This window comes from Cornus florida, unplaced genomic scaffold, assembly GCF_030987335.1.
Source record: "Cornus florida cultivar Cherokee Brave unplaced genomic scaffold, ASM3098733v1 CherokeeBrave_3.0.0_Hap2_Chr10, whole genome shotgun sequence".
NCBI lineage: Eukaryota > Viridiplantae > Streptophyta > Magnoliopsida > Cornales > Cornaceae > Cornus > Cornus florida.
The window spans coordinates 8,397,188-8,412,024 of record NW_026775580.1 but is presented as its reverse complement, the minus strand read 5'-3'; the positions used below and the strand labels follow the sequence as shown (position 1 = coordinate 8,412,024).

General features: G+C 34.8%; 1 long non-coding RNA gene across 4 annotated transcripts in view; it reads left to right on the top strand.

Annotated features, from left to right (window-relative positions):
- The first annotated feature begins 3,310 nt into the window (after window positions 1–3,310).
- The window catches only part of LOC132278632 (uncharacterized), a 31,958-nt gene continuing 20,431 nt past the window's right edge, over window positions 3,311–14,837 (top strand). Inside the window, exons 1-6 of one of the 4 annotated variants that reach the window (XR_009471096.1) lie at window positions 3,312–3,597; window positions 3,682–3,796; window positions 4,799–4,929; window positions 5,152–5,279; window positions 5,386–5,503; window positions 10,362–11,505. This is a non-coding gene — a long non-coding RNA (uncharacterized LOC132278632). Of the gene's footprint in view, window positions 3,598–3,681; window positions 3,797–4,798; window positions 4,930–5,151; window positions 5,562–10,361; window positions 11,506–14,837 lie in introns of those variants that run through there. The other 3 variants (XR_009471093.1, XR_009471095.1, XR_009471094.1) reach the window with 3 other exon arrangements.

Here is a 14,837-nt window from a genome sequence, read left to right as displayed (position 1 = left end):
GAGGTTATTTGGAATGATTTGAAATCTAGAGACTTTCCATGATTAGGTTGAAAATCTCTTAAAATGTAGTATATTTAATTACCTTGTGAGCATGCTACTAACTTGATGTAGAATTAGTACTTAAGGCTCCTTAAAATGGTAATTAGACTTAGCATGATATAGAATATTATTGACTTAGCATGGTTTGTGTGGATTCAACCTTACTTGTGCATAGAATGTGGTAACTTGCATTTGAGTTTGTATAAGTTTTGAACATATTAATTTTGGAAAGCTTGTGAGGACATAATTTATTTGATGGCTAAGGTTTGGCTCCAGTACAGAGACAAGAGTCTTCTAAGTCATAAGTGCGCACTAGGTGGTACCTTGTGGGTTATAATTACCCGAAAATACTTGCTTGGTCTAGCGACCGCATGTCCTAGTCTTTCCACTATTTGATTTCGCATTTAATTTCAAGTTGTTAATCATGGATTACTTGTAGCTTGAGAATTGATGTTTACTTTGGGTATTCGAATCCTATTTAGTATACTTGAACTTGTATACTTGCTCCATGAGTTAGATTGCATTTAGTGTACTTGTGCCATGTATACTTGTCTTATGCGTAATCCTATTAGCTTAGTATACTTGTGTTGTGTACTTGATATACGAGATTCCACATTAAATGTATACTTGGGTGAATATACTTAGACATTGCATGACCTGTCTTAATACAGTTGAGTATACTTGGAAATGTATGCTTATATGTTGTATATCGTGTTTTAGCATCGTTTTGTATACCTGAGTATGTATACTTGTATGCCGTTGTTCGTTTTAATTGCATGAGTAGCTTAGGATGATCCCTGAGTCTCACCTTGACATAGACGTTAGGTGGCATGATCTTTTTGAATTGTTTCAAAGTTAATGTAAAAATCTGTGAAGAAATCGAGCCTATGCATGCTTATTCCCTACGAGTAAACTTGTTTACTCACCCCGAAGTTACTGGGGGTTTTGTTCAGGTATGAAGACTTGGTTCGTGATGCTCATTATTGCTTAGATGATTGTAGACTTGAAGGTTTTAATTCTTGTAAAGGTTAGCTTGAAATGCCACTTGTAGCCTTATATGTCAAAATGTGTATATTTGATTCCATGTATGTAATGTGTACATGAGTACACTCTTTACAATGTAGACATGTATGAGATGAGGCCGGAGGCCAATGATATGTATTTTGTATTCTATGTAATTTTTGACTTCATGAAATATTATAAAAATATTGAAAAATACCAAGTTATTGTTTCGTCATGGTTGCATCGGGTGTAGGAATTCTATTTTTATTCTTTCATAGGGTCTCATTAATCATGTTTGAAGTGTGGCCGAGGGCCAAACGGTAATTTGAAATCATTTGTCAATTTTGGTTTTCAAATTTACCATTTCATGTGAATTTTTGCCCTTTTGGCCGTTGGGGGGTCGGATTTTGTATTAGTAGTATTTTTAAGCCATGGACCATTGTAACATGTCCTAATAGGTAAGTTATGTTCGCATGCATGATCGTTTTCAAGAAAAATCTCATCCTTGGTGATTTGAGCTTTCTATGGACTCATTTTGTTTTTTTTTTTTTTTTCTTTTTTTTTTTGCATAATCCAGTTTAAGGGAATTTTGGGTATTTCACTTGAAAAATAAAAAACTTCTCTTGGCATGGTCATGCAGAAAACATGATTTTAGGGGGGGTTTCTTCTTTGTGTTTTTCCAAAAAACATCGTTTCGGACACGAAAACTCTCATTTCAAATTCAATTTTCTGGTAAGAAAATTTTCGATCACTGTCAGCCTCGTCTAATCAATTAGATGAACCATCTAATCGATTAGCTGGTCTTCCGTGTGATTTCTAGCATTCTGTTTTGACATCTAATCGATTAGATGGTCCTGAGTTGCATCTTTTGACCCTTTTTCTTCATTTGATCATAACTTTGTCATCCGGACTCCAAATTGAGTGAACTTTTTTTTGAACTTGACTAATTTTTTGTCGTCTATCCAACAGTGTACTTAATTACACCCAGATATTTATGGATAATTACGAGTTTACCCCTTTTAGCCTTAAGTGCTTGTTTTCTTCGTCTTGCCATTTCTCCTTCTTCCGGACTCCGAATCATGCGATTCTTGAGTCCATCTTAATTAATTTTTCATTGTCTTTCCAATGGTGTACACGGTAGCACCCATTCCTAGGTAAAATGACCATTTTACCCTTGGTCCATTTCTTGTAGGTTTTTGAAAACCTTGTTCCCTTCTTGCTTCCTTTGAGTCTCGGGACTCCTCGGGAAGCTACTTTCGTGTCTTAGGGATGATGTACATCTCTTTAGACTTTTATTTTGTGTGAAAAGACTATTTTGCTCTTGGAGGCATACTTGGTCTATTTTTGATCTTTTTCTTCTGCGTTAGTTTTTGTTAGGTTTCGTGGCTTCTTGGAAGGTCACTTTGGTTTCTTAGAGACGTATTGTATATCTAGAGACTTGGGTTCAATTTTTGCTTCTGCATTCCAGATTCGTTATCGAATCTACGTTTGGTTCATCACAGGATGCACTGGCCTAAAAACCAAGGCCGTCACATACACAATGCCCCAAGTCTCTAAAGACAAAGGAGAGTAATTAATTGCACTAATGCAATTAATTACACAAAACCACTCACATCCCAACCGTAGCTCGTAAAAGCTGTCCGAGGCAACACAAGAAGGATCCACTACAAGAAAAATGGTTATTAGTGACAGACCTTTAGGGACAGTTCAAAAAACTGTCCCTAAAAACCCTATTTTTAAGGACGGACTTTAATTACTGTCACTAAAGACACACTTTTTAGTGACATTCCATACTTGTCTGTCCCTAAAAGACCAAAAAAATAAAAAAATAAAAATCCCTCCAATCTAGTGGCGGCAAAACTTAGCGCCATTTTTAATGAAATTATAATTTTTTTTTATTAATTATCGAAATAGCCTTTTGGGACGGTAAAGTTACCGTCCCCAAAAGGCTATTTAGTGAAATTATAATTTTTTTTAATAAAAAATTATCAAAATAAGGTTCTGGAATGATAATTTGACTGTCCCGAAAGATACTATTTTTGGGCACGGTCTTTAATTACCGTCTCTAAAGGCCCAAATAATTTTCCCTGCCTTCTGTGGTGCTAGCGGGAAACTTAGCGCCACATTAATGAATTTTTTTAATACAAAACATAATTAAAAATTAGTCTTTAGGGACGGTAAGTGCACTGTGACTAATGTGACCTTAAAAAACAACGTAGTTTTTGTCCTTAGGTATATATATCATTGCTCACGCAGAACCCTCTACACAACTCTTCTCTCTCTCTCTCTTCCAAGCCATAGGTTCCTCTACACAACTCTGCTCTCTCTCTCTTGCATCTAAGCCCTACCTTTCTCTCTCTGCTCTCTCTCTCTCGTCAAAGCCCTATCTTTCTCTTTTCGCTCTTCACGACCTTTCATACACAGGAGTTCTTCACATCAGGCTCTCACGACTGCCATGGTTGAGGACAGCGAGAATCAGCTTGGTTCTATTCTATGTCAACAGATGATGTTAGTAGGGCTTCTCGACTTCTAGATACTAAGATTCAAGTGCTCAAGGTAAATCATATTCTGTGGATTTCATCTATTTTTTCAAAGTTTATTTAAATTTGACAATCTTTGTGAATCTATTTTGGTTTGAAGGAGGAGTTGCAAAGATTAAATCTTGAGTTGGATTCCTTCAAGGAAAAGATAAAGGAGAATCAAGAGAAAATAAAACTCAACAAGCAGCTTCCATATCTGGTCAGCAATAGTGGAGGTAATAATAAAAAATAAAAAAAATAAAAAATAAAAAAATTCATCGAAAAAAGCTGGAAAATAAATTAGAGCTTTTATACTATGTTTTGTTGTCAAAAATAATTTTTATTTTTTTATTTTTATATGAATGAAGATTGTGTTAGGAGATTTTTTGATTTCGCAATTCTCAAGTAACTAAGAATCTAAAATTGGTAGGGAATAGATTATATGTATTTATATTTCATTTGAAAATAATCTGTGATTGCAATCTCATATTCTGTGTTGATGGAGTAACTTCTTCCCCAAACCCCTTTTCCTTTAAGTCATCAAAACATGTAGGGACTTGACTTCTAAATGCTTTTTGCGACTTATGGAAAGACATACTTCCTTTTATTCTTTTATTGGGATTACCTAGAGTCTAGAAACATTGTACCAAAATATCTGACAAGTTTTGAGCCAAACTTCAAAGTATCAAAATATCACAAAACATACTTCCTTTTATTCTTTTATTGGGATTACCTAGAGTCTAGAAACATTGTAAGTTAATTATCATGACTAATCAAAAGAACTGAGATGGATGAAATATCTACCTCTTTTTTTTTTTTTAGAAAAAGTATTTTGCTTGCCGAAATAGTTAGATACCTAAATAATCTTTTAGTTTTCTAACTTGATATTACAAAAGAATGTTGTCCTGAACCTTCCCTAGATTTTTTCTATAATTTGGATTTGAAATAAGTTTGTAAAGTTTTGTGGACATGTTTCCCCTCACCTCAAATCAAGAATAGTCAAATTAGACAGTGACAGGTATTTTTTTTTGTTCCTTTTAATGTTTCTGGAAGATGGCTTTGAGTATTTAACAACACACCAAAAAATAAAATAAAAAATAAAAAAAGGGATTACAAAGTGCCCCTCCTTCCCCCGTTGTTATATTAACTATAACAACCTTTTTTATTTGAAGTTTTTAAGAAAATTACATTTCTATATTCTTAGAAATGTTGATTCGCATATCTCTTCCACGTTATAGGAAAATGGTTGCAAGGAACAGAGGATATGGTTTAAAGATCAAATGGGCCAACACCGTGGCATCCGTGGTAATAAGACTTCTCGTATTGGAGGGAAGGATTATAATACATTAGATGACTCAACAAAGAGATGGTTAGTTTATATAAACTTGTTTTCATTGTATTAGAAATTTAGTTTAAATGCATTGTTGTTTTTCCTCAAGAGTTCTTTTTTCTCATAAGCTTTGTGATTTCTCTAATAATTGGTATCTGAAAGTGGCTCCAACCATTTAAGAATCTCTCTCTATGGATAATGATGGTTAACCGTGAGTGTTATGCAAACTTATTCTAATACATTCAATATTTTTTGTTTTAGTTTGGAAATGTTATGTGGTCCCGATGGTGAGATTCCTGAGGAATTACAGAATTTATAACCTCATCATATTGAACATGTCTGTAATGAGATAATGGAGCGGGATCCCAATGTTCGCTGGGATGATATTGGTAACATAAGATGTTGTAGACTTTTCCCATTTTCATATTCTTGTAGAAAGTTTATGTATTTGGACATTTTGTTCTAATCATATTTTTTTGCCTGTCCATTCTCTAGCTGGTTTGGAGCATGCTAAAAAAAGTGTGACCGAGATGGTTATATAGCCTTTATTATGTCCTAACATTTTTAAAGGTTGCCATTCTCCGGGAAGAGGTCTTCTTCTGTTTAGTCCCCAGTAAGTATATGTTGCCCCTACAAATGAAAGATAAAAAGCATTTCCATTTTCTTCTTCATTCATTTTTTTCTCATGTCTTAGGGAATGTTTCTTCTCATTATGGTCAATTCTTGTACTAGAAATATAAGTCTAATATTGTATATGGGAATGTAGACAAAGTTTGCCTGTTGTATTTGCATCTTGGTAGCTCATTTTATGAAAAAAACTTAAATTTTACACAAGTAAGCCCAATATATTCAGGTAATTAAATGTTAATTGGTGATTTTAGATCGGTGGGAGTGAAAACCTAGTGAGAGCACTTTTTGGAGTTGCCTGTTATCGTCATTCGGCTGTTATATTCGTTGATGAAATAGATTCGCTTTTATCTAAAGTATGTTAGATTCTGACCTTTGAACTAAGAACGAGATATGAAGTTATGAGGCATAGGCTAGCCCCTACCTATGTTGTACTGAGTTCCATATTTAACAAGCACATAAGTCGCATTGACTGGTTGCTATTTGCTAAAAAAAATTCACCTGTTTTTGCTTCTATGTATAAATATTCAATGATCACACAAAAAGTTCAATCACAACATATGTTGATCTTGTCACCAACTTCGAGGTTAAATTTACTATGCACAGTTTATACTGACATTACAATATACATATGGAGGACCATTTGTGTGATCTATTTAACTACATATGGCTTTCTTTAAGACTATTGTTCACTTTGTCACCAACTGCTGGTGCATTTATTGGACTTTTCTCCATGGATATATATTGGTGTGTGATACTGGTATACAGGTCTTTCCATAAACATAATATTGTGTGTGCTAATTAAAATATTAGCTGAGACTAAGAGTAATAGAGGATGATGTACAAAATAGTGTGCCAAACAAGATAGGAATAGAGAGAGGCTTTTAATATTCCTATGCATTTTATAGAGTTGTAGGGTCTTTCAATAATATTAAAATGCAAGGGCTAAAATAATGAATATAAAACGGATATTAATTCTGTAATAGAATATACAAAGGTTTTCCAATTATAAATTTTGATTCAAAATCAAATTGTACCAAAAAGTGAATATATATATATATATATATATATATATAAAAGTATGTTAAATAACATGCACACACAATGTGTAATATCTATAATTTTTTTTTTTTGTTAACCCCTCTTTTTTTCTTGCTGTCATAAGTTCTTCTTGTGGATATAATAAAAGTCCAAATTGTTTCGACTATAAAATCACAAGAAAGATATTTTGTGAGAAGAATAAAAAATAAAATAAAAGAGAGATGGGTAGGCTGAAGATTTGACTCTTCTTAAATATTCCAAGTGCTGGGAGGGGAAGATTTGATACGAACCTAACCTTTGGCATTATATTTAGAAAGTGGTTGCTCTAGAGATTATTTATGTTCTCTATTTTCTGTTTCCAGCCAGTTAGAAGTATTGAAAAACTCTAAACATTTTAGTAAGCTCATTTCTGAAAGGTGCTTCAATCAGGCCAATTACATCTCTTTCACTTATTTATTTGTTGTTTGGTATTTATATTTAATTTGTCCTTATTATAAATATAAATGTTAGAGTAAGCCAATGAACAAATTCATTTTGGTCCATCGTGAACTGACTATAGCTTCAGAATTAACTAAGTTTGAGCAATGTTTTATTACGATACATTGTTTTAACTTCAGGATTATAGCTTCTGTTTGGTGCATATTTTATTTGTCTTCTTTAAATTAAGTTGAAATCGTAGAATTAATTAACGTTTAATTAGTCATTTTCATAGTCCACATTAATATTTTGCATTCATTGTTAGATCAAATAATTAACTGTCCCTACCTATATGCTTTCTAATCATACAATTTGTTATGGCACATTCTGATTCGCAAACACTATATATTCATAAAAACAATTTTCCTCATTTTTATTTTGTGCCTGTTATGTCTATAGATAGATGACATGTAGTGTTGTTATAGATGACATGTAGTGTTGTTATGTTGCTGGAAACTATGAATTTGTATGGAACTTGTTATATTTTTGAATGATTCGTTACAGGACTTTTGTTATAGTCCTTTTAGCCTTGATTTTATTAATGTGATCAGTTTAACCTTTACTATTTTTCTGTTACAAGTCTTTTTCTCCTTAATTTGTATCTCAGTTCTCAATTCGAAGACTTATATGTCAATTGTAGGATGAAATGATGGATAAGTCTTCCTAGATTTGTCAAAATTCTAATAGTACCATTCCAGTGAGAAATGATGTAATGACCCGGTCATTTTCTTCCTTTTCCTTTTTCCTCAAATTTTACGGATAAATTTTTTCCATTATCCTTTCTTTTTTGTGGATGGTTTTTCGTCACTTAGTGTTGTCTTGAGTGCTCGGAAATCGTTTCTGAGACTCTTTTCCGTGGATTGACAACTTTTTTTGAGAACCGAGTCATTTCCACAATTTTCGTTTTTCGACACTATTCACTTTTTTGTCCTTATACCTATTTCGTCTTTTTCCCTATTTTGTCTTTTCCCCATTTGTCACTTTGTTGGCAAAACCTCACTTCTTGTGCTCGGAGTTGGTTTTTGACTTCACGTATCTTAATCGTGAGTGGTTTTCACAAAATACGTATCTTTACTTTTGTAGGAAAGTACTATGGTTGCTCCCGGTGTCCATAGGGGCATTAATGCATAATTCTTTGAAATTAATTTCTTTTCTTGGGGTGATTTTCGTAAATATCTTTCGAAGATATTTTATTTCAGGAGTATCTAAGAAAATATCTTTTAGAAGATATTTTCATTCCGGGGCAGTTTTGCAGTTAACCCTTTTTGTGGGGGCCATTGAGCAATTAATGAAAGTTGTTGCAAATTATCTTGTTTTGAGTCTGGATCCTTGTACAGGATTCATTTTCACTTTTTTCGTCGAGTTGGAAACTCTTAGACTTCTGGTCGATGTTTTCCAGTTTCAGGGTTTCTGGCCCCCGTTTGCGCCAAACTTGTTTGGGGCATAACTTTCTGCTCGGGACTCAGTTTTTGAAACCATTTCTTTTGTTATTCTTATTTTCTCATTTTGAATCTTTTTCGTTCACAGAGTTTCATCATTTGAGCGCGTCTACTCAAATTTTACTTTTTCGAACCCGGCAGGGCCCGGGGCACTTTTTGAGATTTCTATAAAAGGGGATGAGATATTTTATTTTTTCATCTTCCCCACTCTCTTGCACGACCTGAAACTTCCATGGCAGCCCAGGGGAGGCTCCCACCTTCTCTCTCCTCATTTGAACTTCATTTCTTTGTCAGAACATAGTAGGGCCTTTGCGTTTTGTATTCGTGTTGGCTACGCGCTTCTTTCTTTCACCCTTATTAGAACCCATTTTTGGCCAAATTTTAAGTTGGATTTGAAGTCCAGTTGTGATTTTGATGGGGCTTCTTATGGTTTCATGTAGATCGTGTTGTCCCCGACAAAACCCTTCGGTATCGTCGGATTCGGAGTACTTTTTTTTCGGTGGGCTTTTGATATTTTCATCTCAAATTGAGGTAGGGGATGTCTTAGGTTTATATTATTGTTGTATTAATTGTTTCATAAGCATATACAACTTGTGAGCATGTCTTGTTTAAGTTTTTAGAATTTAATTTATTTATTTTCTTTGTTTAGGATTTAATTCTAATCATGATATATAGTTTAGAATTAAATTGTGGCATGCTAGTAAATTAGGCCTTGGTGAGTTGTGTAACATATATTAAATTTGGGGCATTTGAGTAAGAATTGCAAAACTTATTTAATATTTATCTTTTGTGAAAGATTAATTCACATAGTTGTATTAAGCATGAAACCAACTTGTAATGTGATATTAAAGTAGGCCTTGGTGAGTTCTTTAATATATATTAAATTGAGGACATTTGGATATGTTAGAAAATCTAGAGAAAAATTAATTAATGAGCTTTATTAATTTTATTTTAAGTGTGTTGGTCACTTAAATTGCATATTGGAGGCTTGACATGTCATATGCTATCTAGACTTGAATTAAAGGACATGGTTTATGTGGATTCAACCTTATTTGTGCATGGAAGATGGTTTTATGCATTAGTGGATTTGGTATAAGTTTGGTCTAACTTATTGATTTTTGTATAAGTTTTGGACTTATTGATTTTGGAAAGCTTGTAAGGACATATTTCACGTGATGGCTAGGGTTTGGCTCTAGTGCGGAGACAAGAGTCTTCTAAGTCATAAGTGCGCACTAGGTAGTACCTTGTGGGTCGTAATTGCCTGGAATAACTTATGCATGTGCGCACTAGGTAGTGCCTTGTGGGTCGTAATTACTCGGAAACACTTGCTTGGTTTTGTGACCACATGTCCTAGTCTTTCTACTTTGATTTCGCATTCAATTTCAAGTTGTTAATGATAGATTACTTGTAACTTGAGAATTGGTGCTTGCCTATGTATTTTGATCTCATTTAGTATACTTGAAACTGTATACTTGAACTTGTATCCTTGTTGGTGTATCTAAACTCTATCTAGTGTATTTATGCTTAGTATGCTTGCCTTGTGTGTGCGGATTTCATTTTTGTATACTTGTGCAATGTATACTTGTCTTGTGTGTATGTGTCTAGCTTAGTATACTTGTGAGCATGTGTACTTGAATGTCGTGTATCATGTTTTAATACGGTTTAGTGTACTTGAGCATGTATACTTGTATGCCGTAATTCATTTCAATTGCATGAGTAGCTTAGGATGATCCCTGAGTCTCACTTTGACATAAACGTTAGATGGTATGAGCCCCTCTAACATATTTCACCTTAAGGTGATAGAATTGTAAAATGCTAGGTCGATGCATGTTCATCTCCTACGAGTAGCTTTATGTTACTCACCCATGTAGTGGGGGCATTTTTTAGGTACCGAGATCAAGATTCGGGATTCACATCATGCTTGGATGATTTGTAGACTTGAAGTTTTCATTTCTTGTAAATGTTGGCTTGAAATGTCATTTATAGCTTATATGTCAAAATGTGTAAATTTGATTCTATTTTTATAATGTGTACATAAGTACACTCTTTACAATGTATTTGACATGTATGAGATGAGGCCGGAAGCCAATGACATGTATCTTGCTTTCTATGCACTTTCGTTTTCAAGGCTTAATATGAAAATGTTGAAAAATGTTTAGACATTGTGTCATAACTTTTGCCGGGTGTGGGAATTTCATTTTTATTCTTTCGTAGGGTCTCATTAATCATGTTTAAAGTGTGGCCAAGGGTCAAATGGTAATTTAAAATCATTTGTCAATTTTGGTTTTCATATTTTCAATTTCAAGTTCATTTTTGCCTTTTTGGCCGTTGGGGGGTCGGATTTTGACTCGGCCATTTCTGGGAGCGGTGGACCATTCCCACGTGTTCAAAATCACCATTTACGTCTATGTGCATGATCGTTTCCGGAAAAACCCTTTCGTTTGTGATTTGAGCCTCCTATGGAACCATTTTTCAATTTTATTGCATAATCTGTTCTAGGGGTATTATAGACTTTTTACATCAGTTTTATTTTCTTCTTTCGGCATTGTCACTTAAAAAACGTGATTTTAGAGGGGTTTTCTTCTTCGTGTTTTTCCAGAAAACATCGTCTTGGTACCGGAAATCTCTCGTGAAGTTTCAGCTTCCAGTTTCATTTTAGCAGCTGTTTAGCTCTTTTGACCAGATTTCTTGGGAGGGCATTTTGGCCATTTTGCAGTGAGTTTTTTTTAATTGTTTTATAAGTCACGTAGAAAACTCAATTTTGAGGGGGGTTTCTTCTTTGTGTTTTTGCAAAAAAAATTCATCTAGGCCTCCAAATTCAGCCTCTGTTCTGGAATTTTCTAAAAAAAAAACCACACAGCAGCTTTATGGGCTGCTGCGAGCCATGGTGCACCCAGCGCGCGCGCGACGTGCATGGTTGCGCGCATTGGCGTGCGCATGGGGCTGTCATGGCCCCTCATCAGGCCGCCGCGACGTCAATTCTTCTTTTGGGCTTTTCTCCTTCGTTCAGACTCCAATTCAAGTGAATTTTTTTTTGAACTTGATTAATTTTTCGTCGTCTATCCAACAGTGTGCTCAGTTACACCCGAATATTTCTGAATAATTACCAATTTTCCCTTAAAGCTTTAAGTGTCTGTTTTTCGTTGTTATGCCATTTCTCCTTCGTCCGAACTCCGAATCATGCGATTCTTGAGTCCATCTTGATTAGTTTTTCGTTGTCCTTCCAGCGGTGTGCTCGGTGGTACCTGAATCTACAGTTTTCAGAAATGACTATTTTGCCCCTAGGGGCTTATTTGTCATATTTTTGATCTTTTGCTTCCGCATCAATTCTTGTTGAGTTCCACGACCTCATAAAAGGTCACTTTGACTTCTTAGAGTCTTATTTTCTGTTTTCGCTTCCGCATATCGGATCCGTTATCGAATCAATCTTTGGTTCATCACAAGACACGCTGGCCTAAAAACCAAGGTCGCCACAAATGATGTTAAGATAGTGCAAAACCAACTAGGTATCAAGAAAGTATATCCCCGTGGGTTCAGACATGGTTTCATGATTCTAAGTCGTCAACGTGCATTCTCATCTTATAAAGAGGCTTCTCATAAAAGAGCAAAAATTGCCGAGGAAAATAATGCACAACTGAAGGAGGAAGTAAAAGGTTTGTGGGAATATATACAAAGAATTGAGAAGATGCTTCAGATTTTATTTTTTGTCTTTGAACTACAGATTCTATTGGGCATTTAAAACTAATGATACTCTAATTTTGAACATGTTAGAAGAGGTTTAAAGTTTATTTTTATATTATACATGTCATATGCTTTTGATATCATCTATAGTGCATGTGGTATGTTACTATACTCTCTTATTTTCAGTTTAGGGTTTAAGTTTTTCTTATAAAGAAGAAAAAAACATACAAACGTACAAACATAGCTGGGGCTAAAAAAAAAAGGGGGGGGGGGGGGGGGGGGGTGTAATAGGGACGGTTTTTAGTTGTCACAATTGTGAAAAAAAAAAAATAGTAAAAAATAAGTTATTAGGGAGGGTAAATACTGTCACGAATAGTTTATGTATTAGTGACAGTCCAAAAATTGTCCCTACTATATAACTTATTAGTGACGGTACATTCCGTCCCTAATAACTTTTAGTGACGGGATTATTTGGGATAATAAATACCGTCACTAAAGACCCTTATTTTTGGTGACAATCATTTTTTACTGTCATTAAAGATCTTTTGCGATGCTCTAACTAGTGACGGCCGATTTTGATTTTTAGTGACTGTTTAAGGGCTTTTAGTGATGGATTTGACTGTCACTAAAGCCGAATTTTCTTGTAGTGATCCTAGGTCACCACACCTATCCAATCCCGAAACCATTGCCCTAAGAAGACAAGACACGAGAACCTCAGCCTGAGGCTCACAAGGTAACCCCCGACTCCCCAAGGAATGGTTCGAGTCAACCCTGACTCTTCGTCCTATGACGCTAGAATCAAAGACATCAATGACATCATGATGTCAAGACCACTACAAGTCCTAAGAGATGACTCCGACACCTCTAACACTACCATGACTACTTTACGAAGAGACAAAAGAAAATGAGACAAAACGGTTCCTCCGTGGCCTATGTCTCATCTCGCCAGACGGAGATTACAACACTACGCTCACCTAAGCCCTAACGAGAAGACTCTCCGTGAGTCAGGACTGTGACGCTATATGCTTGAAAAGGAAACGAGATCAATAATAACACGAGTTATTATGGTCAAATGCAACTCACTTAGTGAATACCTCAAATAAATAGTACGTCAATGTATGCAATATACGGTCATGCTAAATCAATCAAAGAAAGTTGTTTAAACAGTTAAACACTTTAGCAAATAAGTATGTCAAACAAGGATGCTTTTAAACACATAAGCATATAAGCATAGAGACATGTCATAATACCAAGTGTGTTACTAAGAAACACGTAAACATGTTATAATGCCAAAACATGTTACCAAAGGCATGTGAAAATATCAAAGTACATCAACAAAAGCATGATATCCACCCAAAGCCCATTATCCAAGGTATTCAAACCTAGGAGCTTTGATACCACTTGTAACGACCTAAGTTTTTCAACCCGGTGCTTCAATGATGAACCGAAAGTTGACCCGGTAATGGGTCAAAAATGCGGAAGCGAAACCAAAAACAAGGTTTAAAGAGATATCAATCATCTCTAAGACGCCCAAGTGACTTTCTATGAAGTCATGAAACTCAAAGAGAATGAAAACGGGAGCAAAGGTCAAAATGGGCAAAAACCATTAACCAAGGGGCAAAATGGTCAATTCACAAATAAAAAGAGATTTGACTCTAAATAATTCAAATGAGGTATATACAGCCTAAACTAATCATTTCACAACATTCCAAGAGGTTCTAAGAACTTTGGCCAAGAATCCCACAAGATTCCCATTCCCTATTTAAACAAAAGCTAACACTGTCTTACTAAAATATGAATAACTCTCATTGTGATTTGAATCTGAGAATAGAATTAGTACCATTGGAAATCTGACTCAAAATCCTTGAATTTAGGCTCAAGAATAACCCCATTTAGATTACAAATGAAGAAGTTATGACCATTTGAAGTCGGAACAATAGTGTTGTCCCAAAGCTGAAGAACAATTGAGTAAAAGGTCTTTAGGTTGACCGAAATAAGCCATCGGTTGACCAAAATGAACTTAAAATGGCCCAAAATCCTAAAAATGAAGGAAAATCATTTAAGTCGACCGAAATGGACCTAAACTGTGCGAAAGCTACTGGAAAATGACTTTTTACTGTTCAAATGAATCCCAAAAGCCATCGGTCGACCGAAATGACATTTTGGTCGGCCGAAATAATTCTAAAAGTTGCTAAGGATCTATTAAACAACAAAATTGATGAGGCTTTACCCCAAGCCTCAACTCTCATCATGAAATGGTCCAAAAACAAAGTTTAAAGCTGTGCAAGCATGCCAAGAACTGCACTTTACATATTGAAATGTGTTAAAATGGCACATAGCCTCATTATATATCATTTACTCCAAATCACCTGTCAAACCTCCAAAGTTAGCAAAATTACATTTCAAAGGTAAAATTGAAGTTTAAATACATACTTTTGAACTTTAAAGTTTGTGGCCTTGGCCTCAAGTCATACATATTAAATAGGCTCCAAATAGTGTATCTAAGTACACTTTACATATTATAAGGCAAAAATGACATATTAAACCTAGCTAAGTATTACAACTTTAAAGGTAAAACTTAAACATGCTAACAGTTACATGTGAATAAGAACGCATTTAAAGAAACTTTAAATCTACAAATCACCCAAGGCAAATGCAAATCCCTAAATCTAGAATCCTGTA